The sequence below is a fragment of the Arachis hypogaea genome, chromosome 5, assembly GCF_003086295.3.
Source record: "Arachis hypogaea cultivar Tifrunner chromosome 5, arahy.Tifrunner.gnm2.J5K5, whole genome shotgun sequence".
NCBI lineage: Eukaryota > Viridiplantae > Streptophyta > Magnoliopsida > Fabales > Fabaceae > Arachis > Arachis hypogaea.
In genome coordinates, this window is record NC_092040.1 from 22,473,959 (window position 1) to 22,500,567 (window position 26,609).

At 39.5% G+C, this 26,609-nt stretch overlaps 1 non-coding gene across 1 annotated transcript; it reads left to right on the top strand.

Moving 5' to 3' along the window:
- Positions 1–484: 484 nt before the first annotated feature.
- Positions 485–592, top strand: LOC112804823 (small nucleolar RNA R71). The gene has a single exon (XR_003203444.1). It is a non-coding gene; the product is annotated as a small nucleolar RNA R71 (small nucleolar RNA).
- Positions 593–26,609: the final 26,017 nt, after the last annotated feature.

The following is a 26,609-nucleotide window of genomic DNA, read 5'->3' on the forward strand; positions in this document are numbered from 1 at the left end:
TGTTATTGAAACCTTGTTGAGGTCTCTGTTGATCCTTCCATGAAAGATTTGGATGATTCCTCCAGGAAGGATTGTAGGTGTTTCCATAGGGTTCTCCCATGTAATTCACCTCTTCTATTGAAGGGTTCTCAGGATCATAAGCTTCTTCCTCAGATGAAGCTTCCTTAGTACTGCTTGGTGCATTTTGCATTCCAGACAGACTTTGAGAAATCATATTGACTTGTTGAGTCAATATTTTGTTCTGAGCCAGTATGGCATTCAGAGTGTCAATCTCAAGAACTCCTTTCTTCTGACTAGTCCCATTGTTCACAGGATTTCTTTCAGAAGTGTACATGAATTGGTTATTTGCAACCATTTCAATCAGTTCTTGAGCTTCAGTAGGCGTCTTCTTCAGATGAAGAGATCCTCCTGCAGAGCTATCCAAAGACATCTTGGATAGTTCAGAGAGACCATCATAGAAAATACCTATGATGCTCCATTCAGAAAGCATATCAGAAGGACACTTTCTGATTAATTGTTTGTATCTTTCCCAAGCTTCATAGAGGGATTCTCCTTCCTTCTGTCTGAAGGTTTGGACTTCCACTCTAAGCTTACTCAATTTTTGAGGTGGAAAGAACTTTGCCAAGAAGGCATTGACTAGCTTTTCCCAAGAGTCCAGGCTTTCTTTAGGTGAGAGTCCAACCATGTTCTAGCTCTGTCTCTTACAGCAAAAGGGAATAGCATTAGTCTATAGACCTCAGGGTCAACCCCATTAGTCTTAACAGTGTCACAGATTTGCAAGAACTCAGCTAGAAACTGATGAGGATCTTCCAGTGGAAGTCCATGGAACTTGCAATTCTGTTGCATTAGAGAAACTAATTGAGGCTTAAGCTCAAAGTTGTTTGCTCCAATGGCAGGGATAGAGATGCTTCTCCCATAGAAGTCAGGAGTAGGTGCAGTAAAGTCACCCAGCACCTTCCTTGCATTATTGGCATTGTTGTTATTTTCGGCTGCCATGAGTTCTTCTTCTTTGAAGAATTCGGTCAGTGCTCTAAAGAGAGTTGTGCTTTGGCTTCTCTGAGCTTTCTTTTCAAGGTCCTTTCAGGTTCAGGATCAGCCTCAACAAGAATGCCTTTGTCTTTGCTCCTGCTCATAAGAAAGAGAAGAGAACAAGAAAATGTGGAATCCTCTATGTCACAGTATAGAGATTCCTTGAAGTGTCAGAGGAAAAGAAGAGTAGAAGACAGAAGTAGAAAATTTGAACTTATCAGAGAAGATGGAGTTCGAATTTTGCATTAAGGGATAGTGTTAGTCCATAAATAGAAGGATGTGAGAAGGAGGGAAGTAATTTTCGAAAATTAAGTGAAAATTTTTTAAAACATTTTTGAAAAACATTACTTAATTTTCGAAAATGAAGGTGGGAAAGAGATTAAGTGATTTTTTTGAAAAAGATTTTGGAATTAGAAATCAAAAAGATTTGATTGAAAACTTTTTTGAAAAAGATGTGGTTAAGGAGATATGATTGATTTAAAAAAAATGTGATTGAGAAGATATGATTTGAAAAATATTTTAAAAAGATTTGATTTTGAAAATTAAAAACTTGACTAACAAGAAAAGATATGATTCAAACATTAAACCTTTCTCAACAGAAAAGGTAACATACTTGAAATGTTGAATCAAATCATTAATTGATAGTAAGTATCTTTAAAAATGGAAAGAAATTGATTTTGAAAAAGATTTGATTGAAGAATTGAATTGAAAAAGATTTGATTTTGAAAAGATTTTGAAAACTAAAAAAAATTTGATTTGAGAACAAAATCTTCCCCTCTAGCCATCCTGGCGTTAAACGCCCAGAATGGTGCACATTCTGGCGTTTAACGCCCAAAATGCTACCCTTTTGGGCGTTAAACGCCCAACCAGGTACCCTGGCTGGCGTTTAAACGCCAGTCTGTCCTTCTTCACTGGGCGTTTTGAACGCCCAGCTTTTTCTGTGCAATTCTTCTGCTGTATGTTCTGAATCTTTAATTCTCTGTTTTATTGACTTGAAAAGACACAAATTAAAAATATTTTTGGATTTTTAATAATAAGGAAAAAACAAGAATCAAATAACAATGCATGCAAGACACCAAACTTAGCAGTTTGTATACTACTGACACTAACAAAATGAAAACGCAAATGAGACACACAAGACACTCAAGTCAATAGAATTCAAAGATCAGAGCAAGTAAATCATCAAGAACATCTTGAAGATCACTAAGACATATGAATGCATGCAATTGACACCAAACTTATGATGAGATACTAGACTCAAACAAGAAATTTTTTGGATTTTATGATTTTTTTCAATTTTTTTGTGTTTTTCGAAAATTAAGTGGAAAAAGGTATCAAAATTCTTAATGAGAATTCCAGGAATCAGTGCAATGCTAGTCTAAGACTCCGGTCCAGGAATTAGACATGGCTTCACAGCCAGCCAAGCTTTCAAAGAAAGCTTCGGTCCAAAACACTAGACATGGCCAATGGCCAGCCAAGCCTTAGCAGATCACTGCTCCAAAAGCAAGATTGATAGAAATCAACAAGCTCTTGTGATGATAAGTTGAAACCTCGGTCCAATGAGATTAGACATGGCTTCTCAGCCAGCCAGACTTCAACAAATCATCATGAAACTCTAGAATTCATCTTCAAGAATTTCGAAAAAAAATAAATACCTAATCTAAGCAACAAGATGAACCATCAGTTGTCCAAACTAGAACAATCCCCGGCAATAACGCCAAAAACTTGGTGTTGTTGCCGGATCTTGGCACTGATGTTACCAAAAGCTTGCTCAAAACTAGAACAATCCCCCGGCAACGGCGCCAAAAACTTGGTGTTGTTGCCGGATCTTGGCACTGATGTTACCAAAAGCTTGCTCAAAACTAGAACAATCCCCGGCAACGGCGCCAAAAACTTGGTGCACGAAATTGTGAACAATACTTTTTCACAACTCTCATAATCCCCGGTCATGAACCCCAAAAACATGGTGGCTCAATACCATGGCACTACACAACTTCGCACAACTAACCAGCAAGTGCACTGGGTCGTCCAAGTAATAAACCTTACGCGAGTAAGGGTCGATCCCACGGAGATTGTTAGTATTGAAGCAAGCTATGGTCATCTTGTAAATCTTAGTCAGGCAAACTCAAATGGTAATGGTGATGAACGAAAATAACACAAAGGTAAAGATAGATATACTTATGTAATTCATTGGTAGGAACTTCAGATAAGCGCATGAAGATGCCTTCCCTTCCGTCTCTGTGCTTTCCTACTGTCTTCATCCAATCCTTCTTACTCCTTTCCATGGCAAGCTTAAGCAAGGGTTTCACCGTTGTCAGTGGCTACCTCCCATCCTCTCAGTGAAAGTGATTGCATATGCTCTGTCACAGCATAGCGGAATTCATCTGTCGGTTCTCAATCAGGCCGGAATAGAATCCAGTGATTCTTTTGCGTCTGTCACTAACGCCCCGCCTTCAGGAGTTTGAAGCACGTCACAGTCATTCAATCATTGAATCCTACTCAGAATACTACAGACAAGGTTAGACCTTCTGGATTCTCTTGAATGCTGCCATCAGTTCTCGCCTATACCACGAAGATTCCAGTTAAAGAATCCAAGAGATATTCACTAGAGCCTTGATCGCTTGTAGAACAAGAGTGGTTGTCAGTCACCTTGTTCATGGGTGAGAATGATGATGAGTGTCACGGATCATCACATTCATCAAGTTGAAGAACAAGTGATATCTTAGAACAAGAACAAGCGGAATTGAATGGAAGAACAATAGTAATTGCATTAATACTCGAGGTACAGCAGAGCTCCACACCTTAATCTATGGTGTGTAGAAGCTCCACCGTTGAAAATACATAAGCATAAGGTCTAGGTATGGCCGAATGGCCAGCCTCCCAATGATCTAAGATAGCATAAAAATGGAGATAGCTACCCAGATGTCCCAATACAATAGTAAAAGGTCCTACTTATAGAAAACTAGTAGCCTAGGGTGTACAGAGATGAGTAAAAGACATAAAAATCCACTTCCGGGCCCACTTGGTGTGTGCTTGGGCTGAGAAATGAAGCATTTTCGTGTAGAGACTCTTCTTGGAGTTAAACGCCAGCTTTTATGCCAGTTTGGGCGTTTAACTCCCATTTGGGTGCCAGTTCCGGCGTTTAACGCTGGGATTTCTGAGGGTGACTTTGAACGCCGGTTTGGGCCATCAAATCTTGGGCAAAGTATGAACTATCATATATTGCTGGAAAGCCCAGGATGTCTACTTTCCAACGCCGTTGAGAGCGCGCCAATTGGGATTCTGTAGCTCCAGAAAATCCACTTCGCGTGCAGGGAGGTCAGAATCCAACAGCATCTGCAGTCCTTTTTAGTCTGTGAATCAGATTTTTGCTCAGGTCCCTCAATTTCAGCCAAAAAATACCTGAAATCACAGAAAAATACACAAACTCATAGTAAAGTCCAGAAAAGTGAATTTCAACTAAAAACTAATAAAAATATACTAAAAACTAACTAGATCATACCAAAAACATACTAAAAACAATGCCAAAAAGCATACAAATTATCCGCTCATCACTTACCTCAAGATTAATTGTATGGGTTTTGTAGAGCTCTCCGTGGCGAATGCGTGGCCGTAAACGGAGCGGCAATCGGAGCTCTAGATCAAAAGTTATGGTGGTTTGAAGATCAAGTGAGAGAAAGAACTTGAGAGAGTGTTCTTCCTCCCCTCTCTTCAATTTTCAGCGTGAGTTTGAGTGTTGTGAGGAGAGAGAGTGCTAAAAACTAGGGTTTTGGTTTAGTTATGTTGGGCCAAGGGTCCACTTTGGGTCCGGTTGGCCCGGTTTGGCCCGTTCAGTCCAATCTTGGTCCGAATTCTATAAAATTGGTACCGAAATTCTCGTCTCAATCTCCTCTATCACATTTAGCCATAAAAATCACATTTTGGGCTTTCTAGAATAAATTCTCATTTATGGGTTAATTAGCCGTTAATTAACTGGGTTTTACATTCTACCCACCTAATTGGGAATTTTGCCCACAAAATTCAAATGCAATTACCTGAGAATAAATGCGGATAATCCGTTCGCATCTCCGACTCAAGTTCCCAAGTGTGTTCCTCAACACTGCCTCGACTCCATGCCACTTTGACTAATGAAACCTCTTTTCCACGCAACCTTTTGATACTAGTATCATCAATTCTGACTGGAGCCACTGGAAGCGTCAAATCTTCTCTTAACTGAACCGACTCAGGTTCTAACACATGGCTAGCATCAGGAGTGTACTTCCGAAGCTGTGACACGTGAAACACGTCGTGCAGGTTCGAAAGATGAGGTGGTAGAGCCATCCGATACGCCACCGGTCCAATCCTCTACAGGATCTGAAATGGACCAATGTATCGAGGATTCAACTTCTTTGCTTAATCACACTACCTACTCCCGTAGTCGGAGTAACCTTAAGGAAAACATGGTCTCCTTCCTCAAATTCTAAGGGCTTTCACCTCTGATCGGCGTAACTCTTTTGACGACTCTGCGCCGTAAGCATCCTATCTCAGATTTTCTTGACTTGTTCAGTGGTCTCAGTTATCATTTCCGACCCCAACAAGTCTTTCTCCCCAACTTCGTACCAACATAGTGGAGATTGACATTTCCTCCCATACAAGGCCTCATACGGAGCCATTCCGATGCTCGCATGATAACTATTATTGTATGCAAAGTCCACCAATGGCATATACCGATCCCAACTCGCCGGTTGGTCCAAAACACAAGCTCTCAACATATCCTCTAGTGTTTGGATCGTCCTCTCGGATTGACCACCTGTTTGAGGATGGTAAGCCGTACTCAAGCTTAATCGGGTTCCAAAAGCTTTCTAAAATGCACCCAAAAATCTTGAAGTGAAACGAGGATCTCTATCAGAGATTATAGTAGTAGGTACACCATGAAGTCTCACAATCTCCTTTATGTATAACCGTGCTAGCTCCTCAAGGGTGTAAGCCATCCAAATGGGTAAAAAGTGAGCTGACTTCGTCAGTCAGTCCACAATCACCCATATAGCATCAAAACCAGCCCTAGTCCTTGGCAATCCTGACACAAAGTCCATTGCAATACTTTCCCACTTCCATTGTGGAATCTCTAAAGGTTGCAACATCCCGGCAGGTTTTTGATGTTCAATCTTTACCTTTTGACAAGTTAAGCACCTTGAAACATATTCCGCCATATCATTCTTCATTCCCGGCTACCAAAACATCACCTTTAAATCATGGTACATCTTAGTACTTCCCGGGTGAATGGAGAATCCACTTTTGTGTGCCTCCTTTAAAATATCTTGCCTCAAAGTGCCAACATCTGGCACAATGATCCTACCCTTGAATCTCCATAACCCATCTTTTTCTTCCGACACTCTCCACTGTTTTCCTTGCTCAATAGCCGGTAACACCTTCCATAACGCTTCCTCATTTTGATGAGCCTTTAGGAGTTTGAACTTAAAGTCACTTGAGATTTCTAATCAGCTCAAACATAAGGTTCCGGATACTTCTCGAGCACCAATTTTTTTTTTTACTCTCGAATCCCTTGAGCAACTTCTCCTCTTGAAGCATCATCCAAGCCGCATATAACGACTTCCGATCAACACATCCGCCACTACGTTCGCCTTTCCTGGATGGTAATTCAACTCAAAGTCGTAGTCTTTCAATAATTCCATCCACCGTCTCTGCCTCATATTAAGCTCTTTCTGATCAAAGAGATATTTCAAACTCTTGTGATCGGAGAAAACTTGGAATTTAACCCCATAGAGATAATGCCTCCACACCTTCAAGGCAAACACAACCGCAGCTAGTTCCAAATCGTACGTAGGGTAATTAACTTCATGAGGTCTCAACTGTCATGATGCATACGCCACCACACTATGATGCTGCATCAGCACGCATCCTATACCCTTTAATGAGGCATCACAGTACACCTCAAATGACTCGTTCAGCTCAGGTAACACTAACACAGGTGCAGTGGTCAACGTTTTCTTCAATGTCTGAAAGCTCTCCTCGCATTCAGGAGTCCAAACAAACGGAGTGTCTTTGTGGGTTAACTTTGTCATTGGCCAAGCTATCTGTGAAAAACCCTTGATAAACCTTCGGTAATAGCCAGCTAAGCCCAGAAAACTCCTTATCTCCGTTACGGTGGTTGGTTGCTTCCAATCCATCACAGCCTCCACCTTAGTTGGATCTACGGCTATTCCCTCCTTACTCACCACGTGACCCAAAAACTTCACCTCACTCTTCCAAAACTCATACTTAGACAGTTTCGCATAGAGTTTCTTCTCTTTTAGAATCTGCAACACGATCCTCAAGTGTTCCGCATGCTCCTCCTCAGTCTTGGAATAGATCAGTATGTCATCAATGAAGACAACAACAAATTTATCCAGAAACGGACGGAAAACTCTGTTCATGTAATCCATGAATACTGCTGGAGTGTTCGTCAACCCAAAAGACATCACAGTGTACTCGTAATGACCATAACGAGTCCTAAAAGCAGTCTTAGGGATATCCTCACCTCTCACCCATATCTGGTGATAGCCGGATCACAAATCGATTTTAGAGAAAACTCCAGCTCCTTGCAACTGATCCATGAGATCATCAATTCTCGGCAATGGGTACTTATTCTTTATTGTAACCTTTTTCAGCTGCCTGTAATCCACACAGAGCCGCATACTCCCATCTTTCTTCTTTACCAGTAGCACTGGCGCACCCCACGGAGAGACACTTGGTCGTATAAAATTCTTTCCCAACAAATCCTCTGATTGAGACTTTAGCTCGTTCATCTCTAACGGTGACATCCTATAAGGAGCACTTGAGATTGGTCCCGCTCCAGGCACCAATTCAATAGCAAACTCAACCTCTCGGTTAGGTGGAAACTCATCAATATCATCGGGAAACACTTCCGGAAACTCACACACAACCAGAATTTGTTCCAACCTTTGATCATCACCCGAAACACCCGCGGTTAACAACAGCATACCCTGACATTCGATTCCAGAACAGTTCACCATCATCGAATTCAAGTAATAATTATTTACCACGACTGGTCTTTCTGTATCTTCCGGCATAAAGTACACCGACTTTGTAGAACAATCAAGCAGGACATGGTTCTTAGATAACCAGTCCAATCCCAAGATAAGATCAAGATCGATCATCAGTAAGCAGATTAAATTATGAACAAAATCACGCTGCTTTAACCTAAAGGAAACTTCCGGGCATCCTAGCCTAGTCACGATGGCTTCATGGGTAGCATTATACACTCTTAGATCATAACCTAAGGTTACGATCTGCAATCCTAACTCATGGGCTTTCTCAAATGCAATGAATGAATGCGATGCTCCTGAATGAAATAAAGCATTTAAAGTTTGACCAGCCATTTCATAGTTACCTCGAATGAGTGTCTCAGATCCCACGACACCTATAGCTGAGGTGGTGAATATCCGACCAGTCTGTTGTGCTTTCCCAACACCTTGTTTCTGCTTCTCTGGATAGTTTGGGACCTTATGTCCCACCTTACTACAGTAATAGCACAAACCCCATCCGGCCATACACGGGGCTCCCGGATGGTGACTTCCACACCTAGCACAAGCTTGCTCATTCTGTGGTTGCTTCCAAACCTTTTCCCTTGGGAGTTGTTGTTGTTGGGCCTCCTGAAAGAACTTCCCTACTTGAAAGACGGACCTCTAGGTGCAAAGTTTTTCCCTCGGTTCTGTTGGAATAGTCCCTTGTGATTTCCTCTCTCAGCGGCTGCCTTCTTCACACACTCTTCAGCAACCCTATAGTTGTTTACCATCACAGAGAAAGTTCTGACCTCTATTGGTCCCTAATCTTTATTTCTGTTGTTGCCATGATTGTTTATCCGTTGCCCAAGAGCTTCAGCAGTGGCTTGCATCGCAGCAGCCATGTTCTCCAACGCAGTCATAAAGTCACCGGGTCATTCGGGTTATTCTCCGGCGCACGAACATTAGTACGACCTCTACCACGGCCTCTACCACGACCTCTACCGCGTCCACGAGGCGCCATCTGGTTCCTATACACACCAAACAATCGATATTAAGTTGATCAGTCTCAATATCGGAAGTTTAGTGCTTCAAGTCCCAAATGCATGCTCATGAACGTTTATGCCAATTATATCAAGCAGATATACTAATAGCACATAACACACACACAGAGAATGCACAGAAGCATAGTCAGTCCATCCCTCAGGCTCTACAGGAACGAACTGCTCTGATACCATAATGTAACACCCTACCATACAGAGTCTTATGCTTAAGTCATAATTCAGAGATGGCAAGGTATTACGACCTCTAAAATAAAAATTTAGTACGTATCGTAGTATGAATGATTGATTATAACTAGGAGCCTTTGTAGGAAAATGGGTAAACAAAAATCGCAACTCGAAAGCGCAACACTCTGATCAATAACGTAACGAACGAGGATAACCGACGCGAGATTATATATATACAAAGGAGGGTCAAAAACAGGAATATCAAGACTCAAAATCCAGCTGCGAAGATAACCGGTCCGAGCATAGCAGTATATACATATGATAAAATAAGGAAAACCCCGAAAGAAACCCAAAGGAACACAAATACATAAAACCTATTCTCCAAAATCTCCCATAAGAGGAGTCATCACAGTTTATATTATTTAATGGAGATAAAAGTATCTAAGCAAAACATATAAACTAAACAGAGTCCCCAAGAACAAATGATCTTCGCTAAATCCAGAAGTCTCCAGCAGGCCTCAGTGGGAAACCTTACGTCCTGCATCTGAAAACCACAAAATCCGCATGGGTGAGAACCAGAGGTCCCCAGCATGGTAACAGCTTCCACATATATAATATATAATAATAGAGGAAAGCCGAAGGCAATCCTAGAACTTCCTCCAGATAATATCAAAGCTTATAAACAAGCTAAACCATATAAGGGCATTTGACTAAAGATTCTTCAGTCTAACTAATACTTCCCTTTCCAATTCCTTCAAACCTCCCAACCACCAGCAGGAGTATAGAATATAGCAAACACAGTTATATCAGGCAAGAGATATACAAATAGGAACAAATAAGGCATTTAGACAAATAGCAAGTAATATGCAGTCAAATAGGCAATCTCAATCAATTCACATAGTATGCATATGATGAATGCCTGTCCCTAGTGGCTGATGATATCATCTGTTGGTTATAGAGCCAACCCGACAAGTCCTGGCAGTTAACCATTGGACTGTCCCTCTGTCGTGTCTCCCCAACTCGAGTTATACTCAATATAAACTTGATCATAATCATGATCCATATCCATCACCCTCACTGGTGAATATTTATGGGGGTGAGCTCATCCGGGGCTTTCACAGTGCCCGGCCACCCTGACGACATAGGGTCAAAAGAGCTTCAAGTCTCAACCTGGAGCACGTGGTGGCTAGCCACTGCTTTCTCCCAGGGAAACTCTCATCTCCGATAATGGAAGTGCAACATTCACAATTCATTCAACAGCATTTATATGCATTATACTTGGCCATAATCATGGCTCCGCCGTAACACGGCAATAATCTAGCCATCCGGCTCACGGTTAAATCCATAACCAGCCACCCGGCTCACGGGTAAATCCATAACCAGCCGTTTCATTAACAATTATGGCCTTTCGACCCCTGGCATAACAAGCACTTCCACCACCATCCTCCGCCTCTCACATAATCATCTTCGATCCTCATTGATCATTCATTTTTTCCCTTGCTTCACTCGCAAGTTACCACATCCCCTAGCTCCTTTTCTAATTGCTAGGCATATCATAATGATTTAAGACATAAGTGGTGAGATCGGAGGCTTAGAAGTATGAGATTTGGCTTTTAAAACTCAAAAATCAACTTTGGGATGAAAACAGGGCCACGCGTACGCGCACTCCATGCGCACGCGCGGATGGCCACAAAAACTCATCGGCGCGTAGGCGCCCTTCACGCGGACGCGCACATTCAAAATAGTCAATGGCGCGCACGCATCAACCACGCGTACGCGTGGGTACTCTTGTGCCCCAGGCACAAAACTAGCATAACTCTGGCACAACTCTCTGGAAAATAGTTGGCCATTGGGTGCAGCCCATCGGCGCGTCCGCGCTCATCATGCGCACGCGTGGATGGCGCTTTCTGGAAGAACGGTGCGTACGCGCCAAGTGCGCCTACACGCAGGGGGTCGTTCTGCTAAAAATTTTTCTAAGTTAAAAGCTACAGAATTCACAGATTCAAACCCCAATCTTCCGACGGACATAACTTCCTCATTTTATATCGTTTTTCACCCGTTCTTCGAATGGCATGGACATCCCGGATTCAATTTCATTTCTAAATAGATTTGGCTTACCTCAAGATTAATTTTATGGGTTTTGTAGAGCTTTCCGCGGTGAACGCGTGGCCACAAATGGAGCGGCAATCGGAGCTCTAGATCAAAAGTTATGGTGGTTTGAAGATCAAGTGAGAGAAAGAACTTGAGAGAGTGTTCTTCCTCCCCTCTCTTCAATTTTCAGCGTGAGTTTGAGTGTTGTGAGGAGAGAGAGTGCTGAAAACTAGGGTTTTAGTTTAGTTATGTTGGGCCAAGGGTCCACTTTGGGTCCGGTTGGCCCGGTTTGGCCCATTCGGTCCAATCTTTGTCCGAATTCTATAAAATTGGTACCGAAATTCTCGTCTCAATCTCCTCTATCACATTTAGCCATAAAAATCACATTTTGGGCTTTTTAGACTAAATTCTCATTTATGGGTTAATTAGCCGTTAATTAACCGGGTTTTACAAACATCATTCTACGTGTGAGTGAATTCCACATCATCAATCTAGTATTAAGGCCTTTCTGGGAGAATCGTATACAAACATTGCCGTTGTCTGAACTAATAAAAGAATAGAAACCCAATCAGTTGATAGGAATGGGGACGTTCATATCCATTTGTTGGCCTTCATCTAACATTGCCTTCAGAAACAACCTACAACTTTCATCAGATAGAGGGTAGCCAACTCCGATAATGACACTTCTATCCCTATCTTTGTTTTGCTTGATGTGTTGCTTAACAAATAGAACAGTGGATAGCTTAAATTTCTATTCTTTATTAGTTGTTCGAGATTGCCCCACTGTTTTTGCATCACACCTAACAAAGATCTTCCATAAAAGATCTTCATTGAGCTGTGGAATAGTTACGCTCCTGGGTGTTATATCACTCATTGCTTTTATACAAAACCAAAAGCTTCTAGTTAGGGAGGCTAATGAAAAAGAAGAAGTTTTTGTTTACCATTCTCCATTGTGTTTGTCTTGTGATATTTATAGAAGTTATTTTCTCCTGTGAAGACTACCCCTTAGTGTCATTATATATTATAAAGAACACCCTTTAATTTGTTTCTGCATTATTGTCTAGATTTTAAAAATTAATTTATTTTTGCCTTTCACAACATTTAAGATGGTAACTAATGAAAACATATACATAGGATGTTATGAATTGACTGCTCCTTTCATATCAATGGACAATGTGAGGTCACATAAATGGAGTTAGAATTTTATACAAAGACTGATAAAATATTCCCTATTGATTGATTTTTTCACCCAACCTAAAGGAGTGACAATAGAATTGTCAGCTTTCAATTTTAGGAATTTTAATATTCATCATATATATATATATATATATATATATATATATATATATATATATGTAACTAATATATAGCCTTTTAAAAGCACTATTGAGATTGCTATATTTTTACATTACCTCTTTTTATGTGATGGATTCTTTACCTGACATAAAATTTGCTTTGGAAAAATTTTCAGGATATAATTTAATAAAATATATAATCTTATCAATCTTTTGTGTAAAACCCAAGAAATTAATAAATAATTAGTAAATAAATTAATTATTTTTCTAGCAAATTAGAAAATGGACTTTTATAGTTTAATGAGATAAAGAAAATTAAAATAAGAATTTTGACATTAATTTTAAAAAATTTAGCCCAAAATTTGATCGAACTGGCCGAACTAGGCCCAAACCAAACCCATGGGCCCAACCCATTCACATTATTAAAGTGAGTTCAGACCTCTCTTTCACTATTTGGCATGCAAAACGCGATGGAGCAGCCATGGGAGAGGAAGAACATGCAAAACCCTTGCTTTGATTTCAATTTGCCATAATTTTTGATTCAGAGCTCCGATTGACGAGCCGTCATTGGCCACATGTTCGCCTCAGAATCCTCTACAAAACCCATTCAACTATTTGGTAAGAAACTCGATTTTTCTTTCCTAAATCGTTTCATCTCAGTTTCAAAATTTGTTGAGATTAGGTGTTCAGAGTTTATTGAATTTTGGTGTTTATGAACAAATTAGCTTTATGGATTTGATGGGTTCTTTCCTAATTTTGCATTGGTAAGGTAAGGAACATTTAATCCTTTTTAAGTTATCTAATTAGTGAATCCTATGATAATTTTAGTGTTATTTTGTGAAATTAGTTTGGATTGTGTACTTTGGAAACAAATTGGTGTAGAGACTTGGTATTGGACTCTATGGAGCCGGAGACCCGTTTAGTGAGACTTTGGAACCTTGGGTGTCGTAAAATGGGGACAAATTGTGACATTCCGAGTTTAAGGAAAATCAGCCAAGGTATGGTTTTAGTTTCTCAGATACAATATATAATGTTTTGTGAAAACTTAGACTAGATGATCATAGGATAGGCTAGAATACATGATTGTATTAAAGGTTTAGTATTCTTGATGATGATTGTTGATTTGGTTTGAGCATGAATTGGTGAATATTGTTATATGATAAAAATAGGGTTCTATATGACAATTTTGATGCTAATGGATGAGGATTTGGAAAGTGAACTTATGAATGTTAATAAATTGATAAATGTTGGGTCGGAGGCCGTGAATTGGGACCAGAGGCCATGAAATTGGGCCGGAGGCCGGAAGAAGGAAAGAAAGGTGAATGATGCTTGTATAAGCGATGATATTGAATTTATAAGAGTGATGCTTGTATGAATGATGATTTATGTGTGGCTTGAGTTGAAGAGGGTTAAGAGAATTGACAATGAGAATTGATTATGAATGTTTTGGGACATGAATTGGATATTGAAATGTGACTTGGTAAGGTTAGATATTGTCAAAAAGGCTTAGAGTTTTAGTATTGTGATATGAAATTGATAAAATAGAGGTTTGATAAGCTTTGTGAAAATATGATTTTTAGCCAAACTTCGGTGAGCCATAACTTAGCTTTCGAACTTCCAAATTATTTCACTACCTATTTCATATGAAAATTAGGTCCGAGAAGTTTATACCGTTTGAAGAACGGATGAAAAGTATTTTAAAATGAGAAAGTTATGCGCATCGGAAGTTTGGAGTGTAAAATTGGAAATTTTGTAGTATAAGGCTTGCGTACACGACCACTTGTAGTGACGCGACCAACCCTTCTAGGTTGGGCATCTAGCATACGCGAGCAGGGTGCTTGTGTACGCGAGCATGGTAAAGTGAGTCCTTGTGTACGCGAGCAAGGTGCTTGCATACGCGACGGCCCTGTTTTCAGCAAAAGTGAATTTTATGTTTAAAAACCTAATTTCGAACTTCTAAACCTCTATTTTTTACTTTTTTATCCCCTAGATCTTAATAGTATGTCTAGTAATATGATTAAGCTATGAGAAGGAAGGTTACTTGGAAGTGAAGGAAGGTCTAGAGTAACTGAATTGAGATATTAATGATGAGATTTGGGGATGACTGTGTGTGGCCGGAATGGTCGAGGTGTGTATGTGGCCGAAACGGTCAAGAAGGCAAGGTCTTGGGTGCGATCCCACTTGTGTGTTAACTTGAAATCTATTCGGATGGCAAGTTAAGGAAAGAGGATTCCCTCTCTTGTCGTGATGTGGATGTGGGGAAGGTAGAAAGGCACTCTACTTCGTATTATTTTCCCACATTCTTCTCTAGTTGCAAGGTGGAAAGGCACGCTCTTTCGAATGTGGAAAGGTACTCTCCTTCGTATCTACTCCAGGAGAAGGTGGAAAGGCACACTTTTTTGATATATAAAGCACTCTTCTTCCTTTATGATCCTTCTAGAGATGCGCAACCTCGAGAGAAATGTCTAGGTTAGCTACGAGATGAGTCGGGTTCTGGCGATATAACAAATACGTGAGCTCATAGCCAGTAGAATAGATATTCATTATATGCATATGTGTGCTTTGTTTGATTGTGAATTAATTGGGAATTGCCTAAGTGGTTATAATATGCTATTTGTTGTATTTTCTATCTGTATTACTTGTATTCTACTTGTGTTTGTTATTGTCTACTTGTTTGCCTTTGTAATTTCACCGGAGATAGAGGAACGGAAGAAAAGCAGAGAGATTTAGGGTTCTAGTTAATTTTTAGTTAGATTTAAGGACTTGGTTAAGTTTAGAAAGTCTTAGAGAACCTCTCTGATTCATGGTTTCTGTTTTAGTTCTTTAAGTTTCACAATCTGAGTGTCGGCGTTCTAAGATTGCCTCTAGCATTCCCAAGACCTTATTTATTATACATGTGGGAACCTTAACCATACTGAGAACCCCCGATTCTCATCACATACAATATTACTGTTTTTCAGATGCAGGTTGAGAAGCACCACTCTTTATTCTAGAGACTCTAATGATGCGAAGAATTCTTGGGACTCAGAGGCGTATTTTGCTTATATTTATATATGCATATAACTTCTCCACCATGTACTTTATATTTTTCCCTCTTAGAGGTGCATGGAAAACTAGGGTTTCTCTGTATATCTTGGGTTATGGGTTTATATATATTTTGTATGTAAATATTCCCTGACCTGCCTTAGTTTCGCAAGCTGAGTTAGGAGCTTGTTATTTTGTATTCTTGACTCTCTGCCTTACTTTCTATATATCTATGTTTATGAACCTTAGTTTTCTTCGTACGCAAGTTTTCTATTTATGTGAAGACTACGACTTTTGTTTTAGACTTTCCTTCGAAGGCTCCTCGTTATACAATTCCTTTCAACTATTATTATATATAACTTTATGTTTAGAGGTCGTAATGTAAAACCCGGTTAATTAACGGCTAATTAACCCATAAATGAGAATTTATTCTGGAAAGGCTAAAATGTGATTTTTATGGCTAAATGTGATAGAGGAGATTGAGACGAGAATTTTGGTATCAATTTTATAGAATTCGGACCAAGATTGGACCGAACGGGCCAAACCGGGCCAATTGGACCCAAAGTGGGCCCTTGGCCCAACATAACTTAACCAAAACCCTATTTTTCAGCACTCTCTCTCCTTATTTGTTACACACACAAGCTGAAATTAGAGAGAAAGGGAGGAAGAACACTCTCTCAAGTTCTCTCCCTTGGTTGATCTTCAAACCACCATAACTTTTGATCTAGAGCTCCGATTGCCGCTCTGTTTGCGGCCACGCGTTCACCGCGGAGAGCTCTACAAAACCCATGCAACCAATCTTGAGGTAAGCCACGTGTTGCTGTTCGAAATCTCAGCCCTTATTTTCGAGTTTCATGGGTGAAATGTTGAGATTTTGGATTCTTTGATGTTATAGGACCCAACTCTCTTGAAGGAGAAGGTTAATCTTGTCTCCTTGGACCTTGGGTGTGGTAAGGTTCTTAACCCTAGTGTAATTTTGTTGTTTTATAATGTTTGGGTTTTGAGATGTTGTGTATGGGTATGATGGTTGTGGCTTAGGTTGTGTATGTGTGGATATTGGAGCTTGATTGGTGATTTTGAAAAGTTTGGAAAGGGCTTGGTGGTGAAAAATCTGTTCTTGGAGGTATTGAGGCCTTGAGAGCTTGTGGATAAGTGGTTTGGAATTGCTCCGGGTGAGCTTGGGAAAATCGGCTAAGGTATGGTTTCGGTTTCCCGTATCTAATATGTAATGTGGTAGGAAATACTTAGGCTAGAGGCCCTAAGATAGGCATTGAATGGTTGATGTTGTTGAATGATTGAGATATATGATGTGGTCATATATGTGATGACGATTATTGATGCCTTGGTGGTATGATGTATGAGAAATATGCATGTTGTGATATATGCTTGATGATTGGTTATGGTTGAATTGTGGGTGGAACCATGTTGATGGTGAGTATGATGTTGATTGTGTACAATAATGATTTATTGGAATTGGTGTTGTTGAGAATTGGCATGAGGGGTAGTATATGATATGTCAATATGTTTGAGTTTGAGCCACTTGTGTGAAGTGGGTTAAAATGATGAGATAGTGATTTTGTAAATTGTGGTGATGTGCCAATGTGTGAGTTGAGGAGGCTTGATGTGAAATTTGATATATTTAGATTGATTTCAAAGAAAAGGGATGAAAATGGCATGTCTTGATTGATTTTGAAAAGAGTTGGAAATGGCTTATTTTAAAAATGGCACTTTGTGGTTTTTATGAAAAATATGGTTTTTGGGCATACTTTGGTGGGACATAACTTGGACTACGGATCTCTGTTTTGTGTCAAATCTATTTAGAAATGAAATTGGATCCGGGATGTCCATGCCGTTCGAAGAACGGGTGAAAAATGATTTAAAATGAGGAAGTTATGTCCGTCGGAAGATTGGGGTCTAAATCTGTGAATTCTGCAGATTTTAACTTAGAAAATTTTTAGCAGAATGACCCCTTGCGCGTGGGCGCACCTGGCGCGTACGCGCCGATCTTCTAGAAAGCGTCACCCACGCGAGCGCGTGATGTGCGCGGGCGCGCCGATGGTGCTGCACCCAATGCCCAGCCATTTTTCAGAGAGTCATGCCAGAACTGTGCCAGTGTTGTGCCTGGGGCACGAGAACACCCACGCGTACGCGTGGTTGACGCGTACGCGTCGATTGGCAAATTTTTAATCCACGCGTTAGCGTGCTTGACGCTTGCGCGTCGATGAAGTTTTGAGGCTATCCGCGCGTGCGCGTGGGGTGCGCGTACGCGTGGCCCTGTTTGCATCCCAAAGTTAATTTTTGAGTTTTAAAAGCCAAATCTCATACTTCTAAGCCTCCGATCTCACCACTTATATCTTAAATCATTATGATATGCCTAGCTATTAGAAATGGGCTAGTGAATGAGGTAACTTGCGAATGAAGCAAGGGGAAGATGAATAATCAGTGAGGATCATTGATGATTATGTGAGATGTGGAGGATGGTGGTGGAAGTGCTTGTTATGCCATTGGCCGAAGGGCCGTAATTGTTTATGAATTGGCTGGTTCTGGATTGAACCGTGAGCCGGAATAGCTGTGTATGCTATAAATATTGGCTGGTCATGGATTTAACCGTGAGCCGGATGGCTGATATGGATGTTGATCCATGGATGAGAATTCATGCATGTTTATGCTGATCTATTGATAATTGTGATTTGCACTTCCACTATCTGAGATACGAGTTTCCCTGGGTAGTAGCAGTGGCTAGCCACCACGTGCTCCAGATTGAGACTTGATACTCTGCTGACCCTATGTCGTAAGTGTGGCCGGGCACTGTGAAAGACCCAGATGAGCTCGCCCCCGTATATATTCACCAGTGAAGGTGATGGATATAAATCATGATTATGATCAAGTTTATGACGAGTATAACTCGAGTTGGGGATGCATGACAGAGGGACAGTCCAATGGTTAGCGACCAGGACTTGTCGGGTTGGCTCTATAACCGACAAGATGATATCATCAGCCACTAGGAACAGGCATTCATCATATGCATACTATATGAATTGTTTGAGATTGCCTATTTGACTGCATAATACTTGCTAATTGTCTAAATGCCTTAACTGTTCCTATTTGTATATTCTTTGTTTGATATAACTGTGTTTGCTACATTATACTCCTGCTGGTGGTTGGGAGGTCTGAAGGAATTGGAAAGGGAAGTATTAGTTAGACTGAAGAATCTTTAGTCAGATGCCCTTTATGGTTTAGCTTGTTTATAAGCTTTGATATTATCTGGAGGAAGTTCTAGGATTGCCTTTGGCTTTCCTCCATTATTATGTATTATATATGTGGAAGCTGTTACCATGCTGGGGACCTCTGGTTCTCACCCATGCGGATTTTGTGGTTTTCAGATGCAGGACGTGAGGTTTCTCGCTGAGGCATGCTGGAGACTTCTAGATTTGCGAAGATCCTTTGTTCTCGGGGCTATGTTTTGGTTTATATGTTTCGCTTAGATACTTTTATCTCCATTAAATAATACAAACTGTGATGACTCCTCTTATGGGAGAATTTTGGAGAATAGGTTTTATGTATTGGTGTCCCTTTGGGTTTCCTTGGGATTTTCCTTATTTTTATCATATGTATATATTGTTATGCTCGGACCGGTTATCTTCGCAGCCGGATCTTGAGTCTTGATATCCCTGTTTTTAACACTCCTTTGTATATATATAATCACGCGTTGGTTATCCTTGTTCGTTACGTTATCGATCGGAGTGTTACGCTTTCGAGTTGCGTTTTTTTGTTTACCCTTTTTTTACAAAGGCTCCTAGTTATAATCAATCATTCATACTACTATATATACTAAACTTTTATTTTAGAGGTCGTAATACCTTGCCATCTTTGAATTATGACTTAAGCATAAGACTCTGTATGGTAGGGTGTTACACGTAATACCTTGCCACCTCTGTTTTATGACTTAAGCATAAGAATTTGTGTGGTAGGGTGTTACATTATGGTATTAGAGCAGTTCGTTCCCATAGATCCTGGAAAATGGACTGACTATGCTTCTGAGCATACTCTGGCTGTTTGTACATGCTATTTAGGATGTCTGCTTGACATATATACCATAAATATTCATGAACATACTTTTGGATATTCGAAGCACTAGACTTTAGATTTTAAGACTGATCACCTTAATATCAATTATTCAGTGTGGACAAGACGCAAATGGCATCTCATGGGCGCGAGTAAGGTAATACAGCTGGGGTGAAGGCCAATAACATTTAGTTAGAAAGATGGAGAGATTCAAGGAGTGTTCGGGCCAAGTAAGTGAATGATTAAGAAACTTTGTGGCTTATAATTAGAGTAACGCTCCGAAAGCACAGTTTTGGTGACTCTAGAGAAGTGATGATGATGGGATGAAGTCGTGAGATATGAACATGATTCGAGGATTAACACAGGATCGAGGAATGCAGAGTGAGAATGTGTGCTTAGGTTATAACAGATTAACTCAGTATAAGATATTAATGAATTGTTTAGTGAGTGAGATAGCTTAGAAAGAATTGAGATTAATTTCATTTAGAAAGAACCCTTGAAGGGTAAGGAAGTTGTACTCGTTAAGAGAGTTAAACAAAGCTAAGAATGAGACATACGTGTTTAGCTTAGGCTCGAATTAGGAATAGGATATTACATTGGCGTCCGAAAATAGTAAAATGAATGGTAAGAAGTCGGTTGAATCTGAGGGGGAACATATGATGATTTGATAGCAAATTTTTTAGGATGAAAATTTCTGTTACGGGGGTTGGATGTAAAATCCGAAAAATTAGTAAATCATTAGAAAATAAATTAATTATTTTTCTACAAAATTAGAAAATGGACTGTTATAGTTTAATTAGATAGAAAAAATTAAAATAAGAATTTTGACATAAATTTTAAAAAATTTGGCCCACGATTGGACCGAACAGGCCGAACCGGTCGAATTGGGCCCAAACAGAACCCGTGGGCCCAACCCACTAACTTTTTTAAAGTGAGTTCAGACCTCTCTTTCTCTATTTGGCATGCTGAACACGATGGAGAAGCCATGGGAGAGGAAGAACATGCAAAACCCTTGCTTTGATTTCAATTTGTCATAACTTTTGATCCAGAGCTCCGATTGACGAGTCGTTAGCAGCCATGCATTCGTCTCGGAATTCTCCACAAAACACATTCAACTATTTGGTAAGAAACTTGATTTTTATTACCCAAATATTCTCATCTCAGTTTCAAAATTTGTTGAGATTAGGTGTTGAGAGTTTATTGAATTTTGGTGTTTAGGAGCAAATTAGCTTTGTGCATTTACTGGGTTCTGTCCCAATTTCGCATTGGTAAGGTGAAAAATCCTTTTCAAGTTATCTAATTAGTGAACTCTATACTAATTTTAGTGTTATTTTATGAAATTAGTTTGGATTGTGCACTTTGAAAACAAATTGGTGGTGTTAAAGACTTGGTATTGGACTCCGGAGACCCATTTGGTGAGACTTTAGAACCTTGGGTGTCATGGAACGGTGACAAATTGTGACATTCCGGGTTTTACGGGAAATCGGCCAAGGTATGGTTTTGGTTTCTCATATATAATATATAACGTTTTATGAAAACTTAGACTAGATGACCATAGGATAGGTAGGAATGCATGATTGTATTAAAGGTTTAGTATTCTTGATGATGATTGTTGATTTGGTTTGAGCATGAATTGGTGAATATTGTTATATGATAAAAATAGGGTTCTATATGACGATTTTGATGCTAATGGATGAATATTTTGAAAGTGAACTTATGAATGTTAATAAATTGATAAATGTTGGGCCGGAGGCTGTGAATTGGGACCGGAGGCCATGAAATTGGGCCGGAGGCCGGAAGAAGGAAAGAAAGGTGAATGATGCTTGTATAAGCGATGATATTGAATTTATAAGAGTGATGCTTGTATGAATGATGATTTATGTGTGGCTTGAGTTGAAGAGGGTTAAGAGAATTGACAATGAGAATTGATTAGGGATGTTTTGGGACATGAATTGGATATTGAAATGTGACTTGGTAAGGTTAGATATTGTCAAAAAGTCTTAGAGTTTTAGTATTGTGATATGAAATTGGTAAAAATAGAGGTTTGATAAGCTTTGTGAAAATCTGATTTTTAACCAAACTTCAATGAGCCATAACTTAGCTTTCGAACTCCCAAATTATTTCAAACCTATTTCATATGAAAATTAGGTCCGAGAAGTTTATACCGTTTGAAGAACGGATGAAAAGTATTTTAAAATGAGAAAGTTATGTGCATCGGAAGTTTGGAGTGTAAAACTGGAAATTTTGTAGTATAAGGCTTGCGTACACGACCACTTGTAGTGACGCGACAAACCTTTCTAGGTTGGGCATCTAGCATACGTGAGCAGGGTGCTTGTGTACGCGAGCATGGTAAAGTGAGTCCTTGTGTACGCGAGCAAGGTGATTGCGTACGCGATGGCCCTGTTTTCAGCAAAAATGAATTTTATGTTTTAAAACCTAATTTCGAACTTCTAAACCTCTATTTTTTACTTTTTTATCCCCTAGATCTTAATAGTATGTCTAGTAATATGATTAAGCTATGAGAAGGAAGGTTACTTGGAAGTGAAGGAAGGTCTAGAGTAACTAAATTGAGATATTAATGATGAGATTTGGGGATGACTGTGTGTGGCCGGAATGGTCGAGGTGTGTATGTGGCCGAAACGGTCAAGAAGGCAAGGTCTGGGTGCGATCCCGCTTGTGTGTTAACTTGAAATCTATTCGGATGGCAAGTTGAGGAAAGAGGATTCCCTCTCTTGTCATGATGTGGATGTGGGGAAGGTGGAAAGGCACTCTCTTTCGTATTGTTTCCCCACATTTTTCTCTGGTTGCAAGGTGGAAAGGCATGCTCTTTCGATGTGGAAAGGTACTCTCCTTCGTATCTCCTCCAGGAGAAGGTGGAAAGGCACACTCCTTTGATGTAGAAAAGCACTCTTCTTCGTGTATGATCCTTCTAGAGATGCACAACCTTGAGAGAAATGTCTAGGTTAGCTACCAGATGAGTCGGGTTCTGGCGATATAACCAATACGTGAACTCATGGCCAGTAGGATAGATATTCATTATATGCATATGTGTGCTTTGTTTGATTGTGAATTAATTGGGAATTGCCTAAGTGGTTATAATATGCTATTTGTTGTATTTGCTATCTGTATTACTTGTATTCTACTTGTGTTTGTTATTGTCTACTTGTATGCCTTTGTAATTTCACCGGAGATGGAGGAACGGAAGAAAGGCAGAGAGATTTAGGGTTCTAGTTAAGTTTTAGTTAGATTTAAGGACTTGGTTAAGTTTAGAAAGTCTTAGAGAACCTCTCTGATTTATGGTTTCTGTTTTAGTTCTTTAAGTTTCACAATCTGAGTGTCGGCGTTCTAGGATTGCCTCTAGCATTCCCACGACCTTATTTATTATACATGTGGGAACCTTAACCATACTGAGAACCCCCGATTCTCATCACATTCAATATTATTGTTTTTCAGATGCAGGTTGAGAAGAACCACTCTGTATTCTAGAGACTCTGATGATGCAAAGAATTCTTGGGACTCAGGGGCGTATTTTTCTTATATTTATATATGCATATAACTTCTCCACCATGTACTTTATGTTTGTCCCTCTTAGAGGTGCATGGAGAACTAGGGTTTCTCTGTATATCTTGGGTTATGGGTTTATATATATTTTGTATGTAAATATTCCCCGACCTGCCTTAGTTTCGCAAGCTGAGTTAGGAGCTTGTTATTCTGTATTCTTGACTTTCTGCCTTACTTTCTATATATCTATGTTTATGAACCTTAGTTTTCTTCGTACGCAAGTTTTCTATTTATGTGAAGACTAAGACTTTTGTTTAGACTTTTCTTCGAAGGCTCCTCGTTATATAATTCCTTTCAACTATTATAATATATAACTTTATGTTTAGAGGTCGTAATACCTTGTCACCTCTGTTTTATGACTTAAGCATAAGAATTTGTGTGGTAGGGTGTTACATTATGGTATTAGAGCAGTTCGTTTCCATAGAACCTGGAGAATGGACTGACTATGCTTCTGAGCATACTCTGGCTGTTTGTACATGCTATTTAGGATATCTGCTTGACATATATACCATAAATATTCATGAATATACTTTTGGATATTCGAAGCACTAGACTTTAGATTTTAAGACTGATCACCTTAATATCAATTATTCAGTGTGGACAAGACGCAAATGGCATCTCATGGGCGCGAGTAAGGTAATACAGCTGGGGTGAAGGCCAATAACATTTAGTTAGAAAGATGGAGAGATTCAAGGAGTGTTCGGGCCAAGTAAGTGAATGATTAAGAAACTTTGTGGCTTATAATTAGAGTAACGCTCCGAAAGCACAGTTTTGGTGACTCTAGAGAAGTGATGATGAGGGGATGAAGTCGTGAGATATGAACATGATTTGAGGATTAACACAGGATCGAGGAATGCAGAGTGAGAATGTGTGCTTAGGTTATAACAGATTAACTCAGTATAAGATATTAATGAATTGTTTAGTGAGTGAGATAGCTTAGAAAGAATTAAGATTAATTTCATTTAGAAAGAACCCTTGAAGGGTAAGGAAGTTGTACTCGTTAAGAGAGTTAAACGAAACTAAGAATGAGACATACGAGTTTAGCTTAGGCTCGAATTAGGAATAGGATATTACATTGGTGTTCGAGAATAGTTAAATGAATGGTAAGAAGTCGGTTGAATCTGAGGGGGAACATATGATGATTTGATAGCAAATTTTTTAGGATGAAAATTTCTGTTAGGGGGTTGGATGTAAAATCTGAGAAATTAGTAAATAATTATCAAATAAATTAATTATTTTTCTAGCAAATTAGAAAATGGACTTTATAGTTTAATGAGATAGAAAAAATTAAAATAAGAATTTTGACACAAATTTTAAAAAATTTGGCCCACGATTGGACCGAACAGGCCGAACCGGTCGAATTGGGCCCAAACAGAACCCGTGGGCCCAACCCACTAACTTTATTAAAGTGAGTTCAGACCTCTCTTTCTCTATTTGGCATGCTGAACACGATGGAGAAGCCATGGGAGAGGAAGAACATGCAAAACCCTTGCTTTGATTTCAATTTGTCATAACTTTTGATCCAGAGCTCCGATTGACGAGTCGTTAGCAGCCATGCATTCGTCTCGGAATTCTCCGCAAAACACATTCAAATATTTGGTAAGAAACTTGATTTTTATTACCCAAATATTCTCATCTCAGTTTCGAAATTTGTTGAGATTAGGTGTTGAGAGTTTATTGAATTTTGGTGTTTAGGAGCAAATTAGCTTTGTGGATTTGCTGGGTTCTGTCCCAATTTCGCATTGGTAAGGTGAAAAATCCTTTTCAAGTTATCTAATTAGTGAACTCTATACTAATTTTAGTGTTATTTTGTGAAATTAGTTTGGATTGTGCACTTTGAAAACAAATTGGTGGTGTTAGAGACTTGGTATTGGACTCCGGAGACCCATTTGGTGAGACTTTGGAACCTTGGGTGTCATGGAACGGTGACAAATTGTGACATTCCGGGTTTTACGGGAAATCGGCCAAGGTATGATTTTGGTTTCTCATATATAATATATAATATTTTGTGAAAACTTAGACTAGATGACCATAGGATAGGTAGGAATGCATGATTGTATTAAAGGTTTAGTATTTTTTATGATGATTGTTGATTTGGTTTGAGCATGAATTGGTGAATATTGTTATATGATAAAAATAGGGTTCTATATGACGATTTTGATGCTAATGGATGAGGATTTTGAACGTGAACTTATGAATGTTAATAAATTGATAAATGTTGGGCCGGAGGCCGTGAATTGGGGTCGGAGGCCGGAAGAAGATAAGAAAGGTGAATGATGCTTGTATAAGCGATGATAATGATGATATTGAATTTATAAGAGTGATGCTTGTATGAATGATGATTTATATGTGGCTTGAGCTGAAGAGGGTTAAGAGAGTTGACAATGAGAATTGATTAAGGATGTTTTGGGACATGAACTGAATATTGAAATGTGACTTGGTAAGGTTAGATATTGTCAAAAAAGCTTAGAGTTTTAGTATTGAGATATGAGATTTGTGAAAATAGAGGTTTGATAAGCTTTGTGAAAATCTGATTTTTGGCCAAACTTCAGTGAGCCATAACTTGACTTCCAGACCTCCAAATTATTTCAAACCTCTTCATATGAAAATTGAGTCCGTGAAGTTTATGCCATTCAAAGAACAGATGAAAATATTTTAAAATGACAAAGTTATATACGTCGAAAGTTTGGAGTGCGAAATTGGAAATTCTGTAGCATAAGGCTTGCGTACGCGACCGCCTGTACGCAACGCGACCAACCCTTCTGGGCTAGGCATCTAGCATACGCGAGAAAGATGTTTGTGTACGCGAGCATGGTAATCTGAGTCCTTGCGTAAGCGACAGCCCTGTTTTAAGCAAAAATGAATTTTATGTTTTAAAATCTAATTTCGAACCTCTAAACCTCTATTTTTATTCTTTTAGCCCCTAGATATAAATAGTATGTCTAGTAATGAGATTAATCTATCAACTATGAGAAGGAAGGTTACTTGAAAGTGAAGGAAAGTCTAGGGTAATTGAATTGAGATATTAATGATGACATTTGGGGATGGCTCTGTGTGGCCGGAATGGTCGAGGTGTGTGTATGGCCAAAATGGTCGAGAAGGCAAGGTCTGGGTGCGATCCCGCTTGTGTGTTAACTTGAAAATCTATTCGGATGGCAAGTTGAGGAAAGAGGATTCCCTCTTTTGTCGTGATGTGGATGTGGAGAAGGTAGAAAGGTACTTTCTTTCGTATTGTTTCCCCATATTCTTCTCTGGTTGCGAGGTGGAAAGACACGATCCTTCGATGTGGAAAGGTACGCTCCTTCGTATCTCCT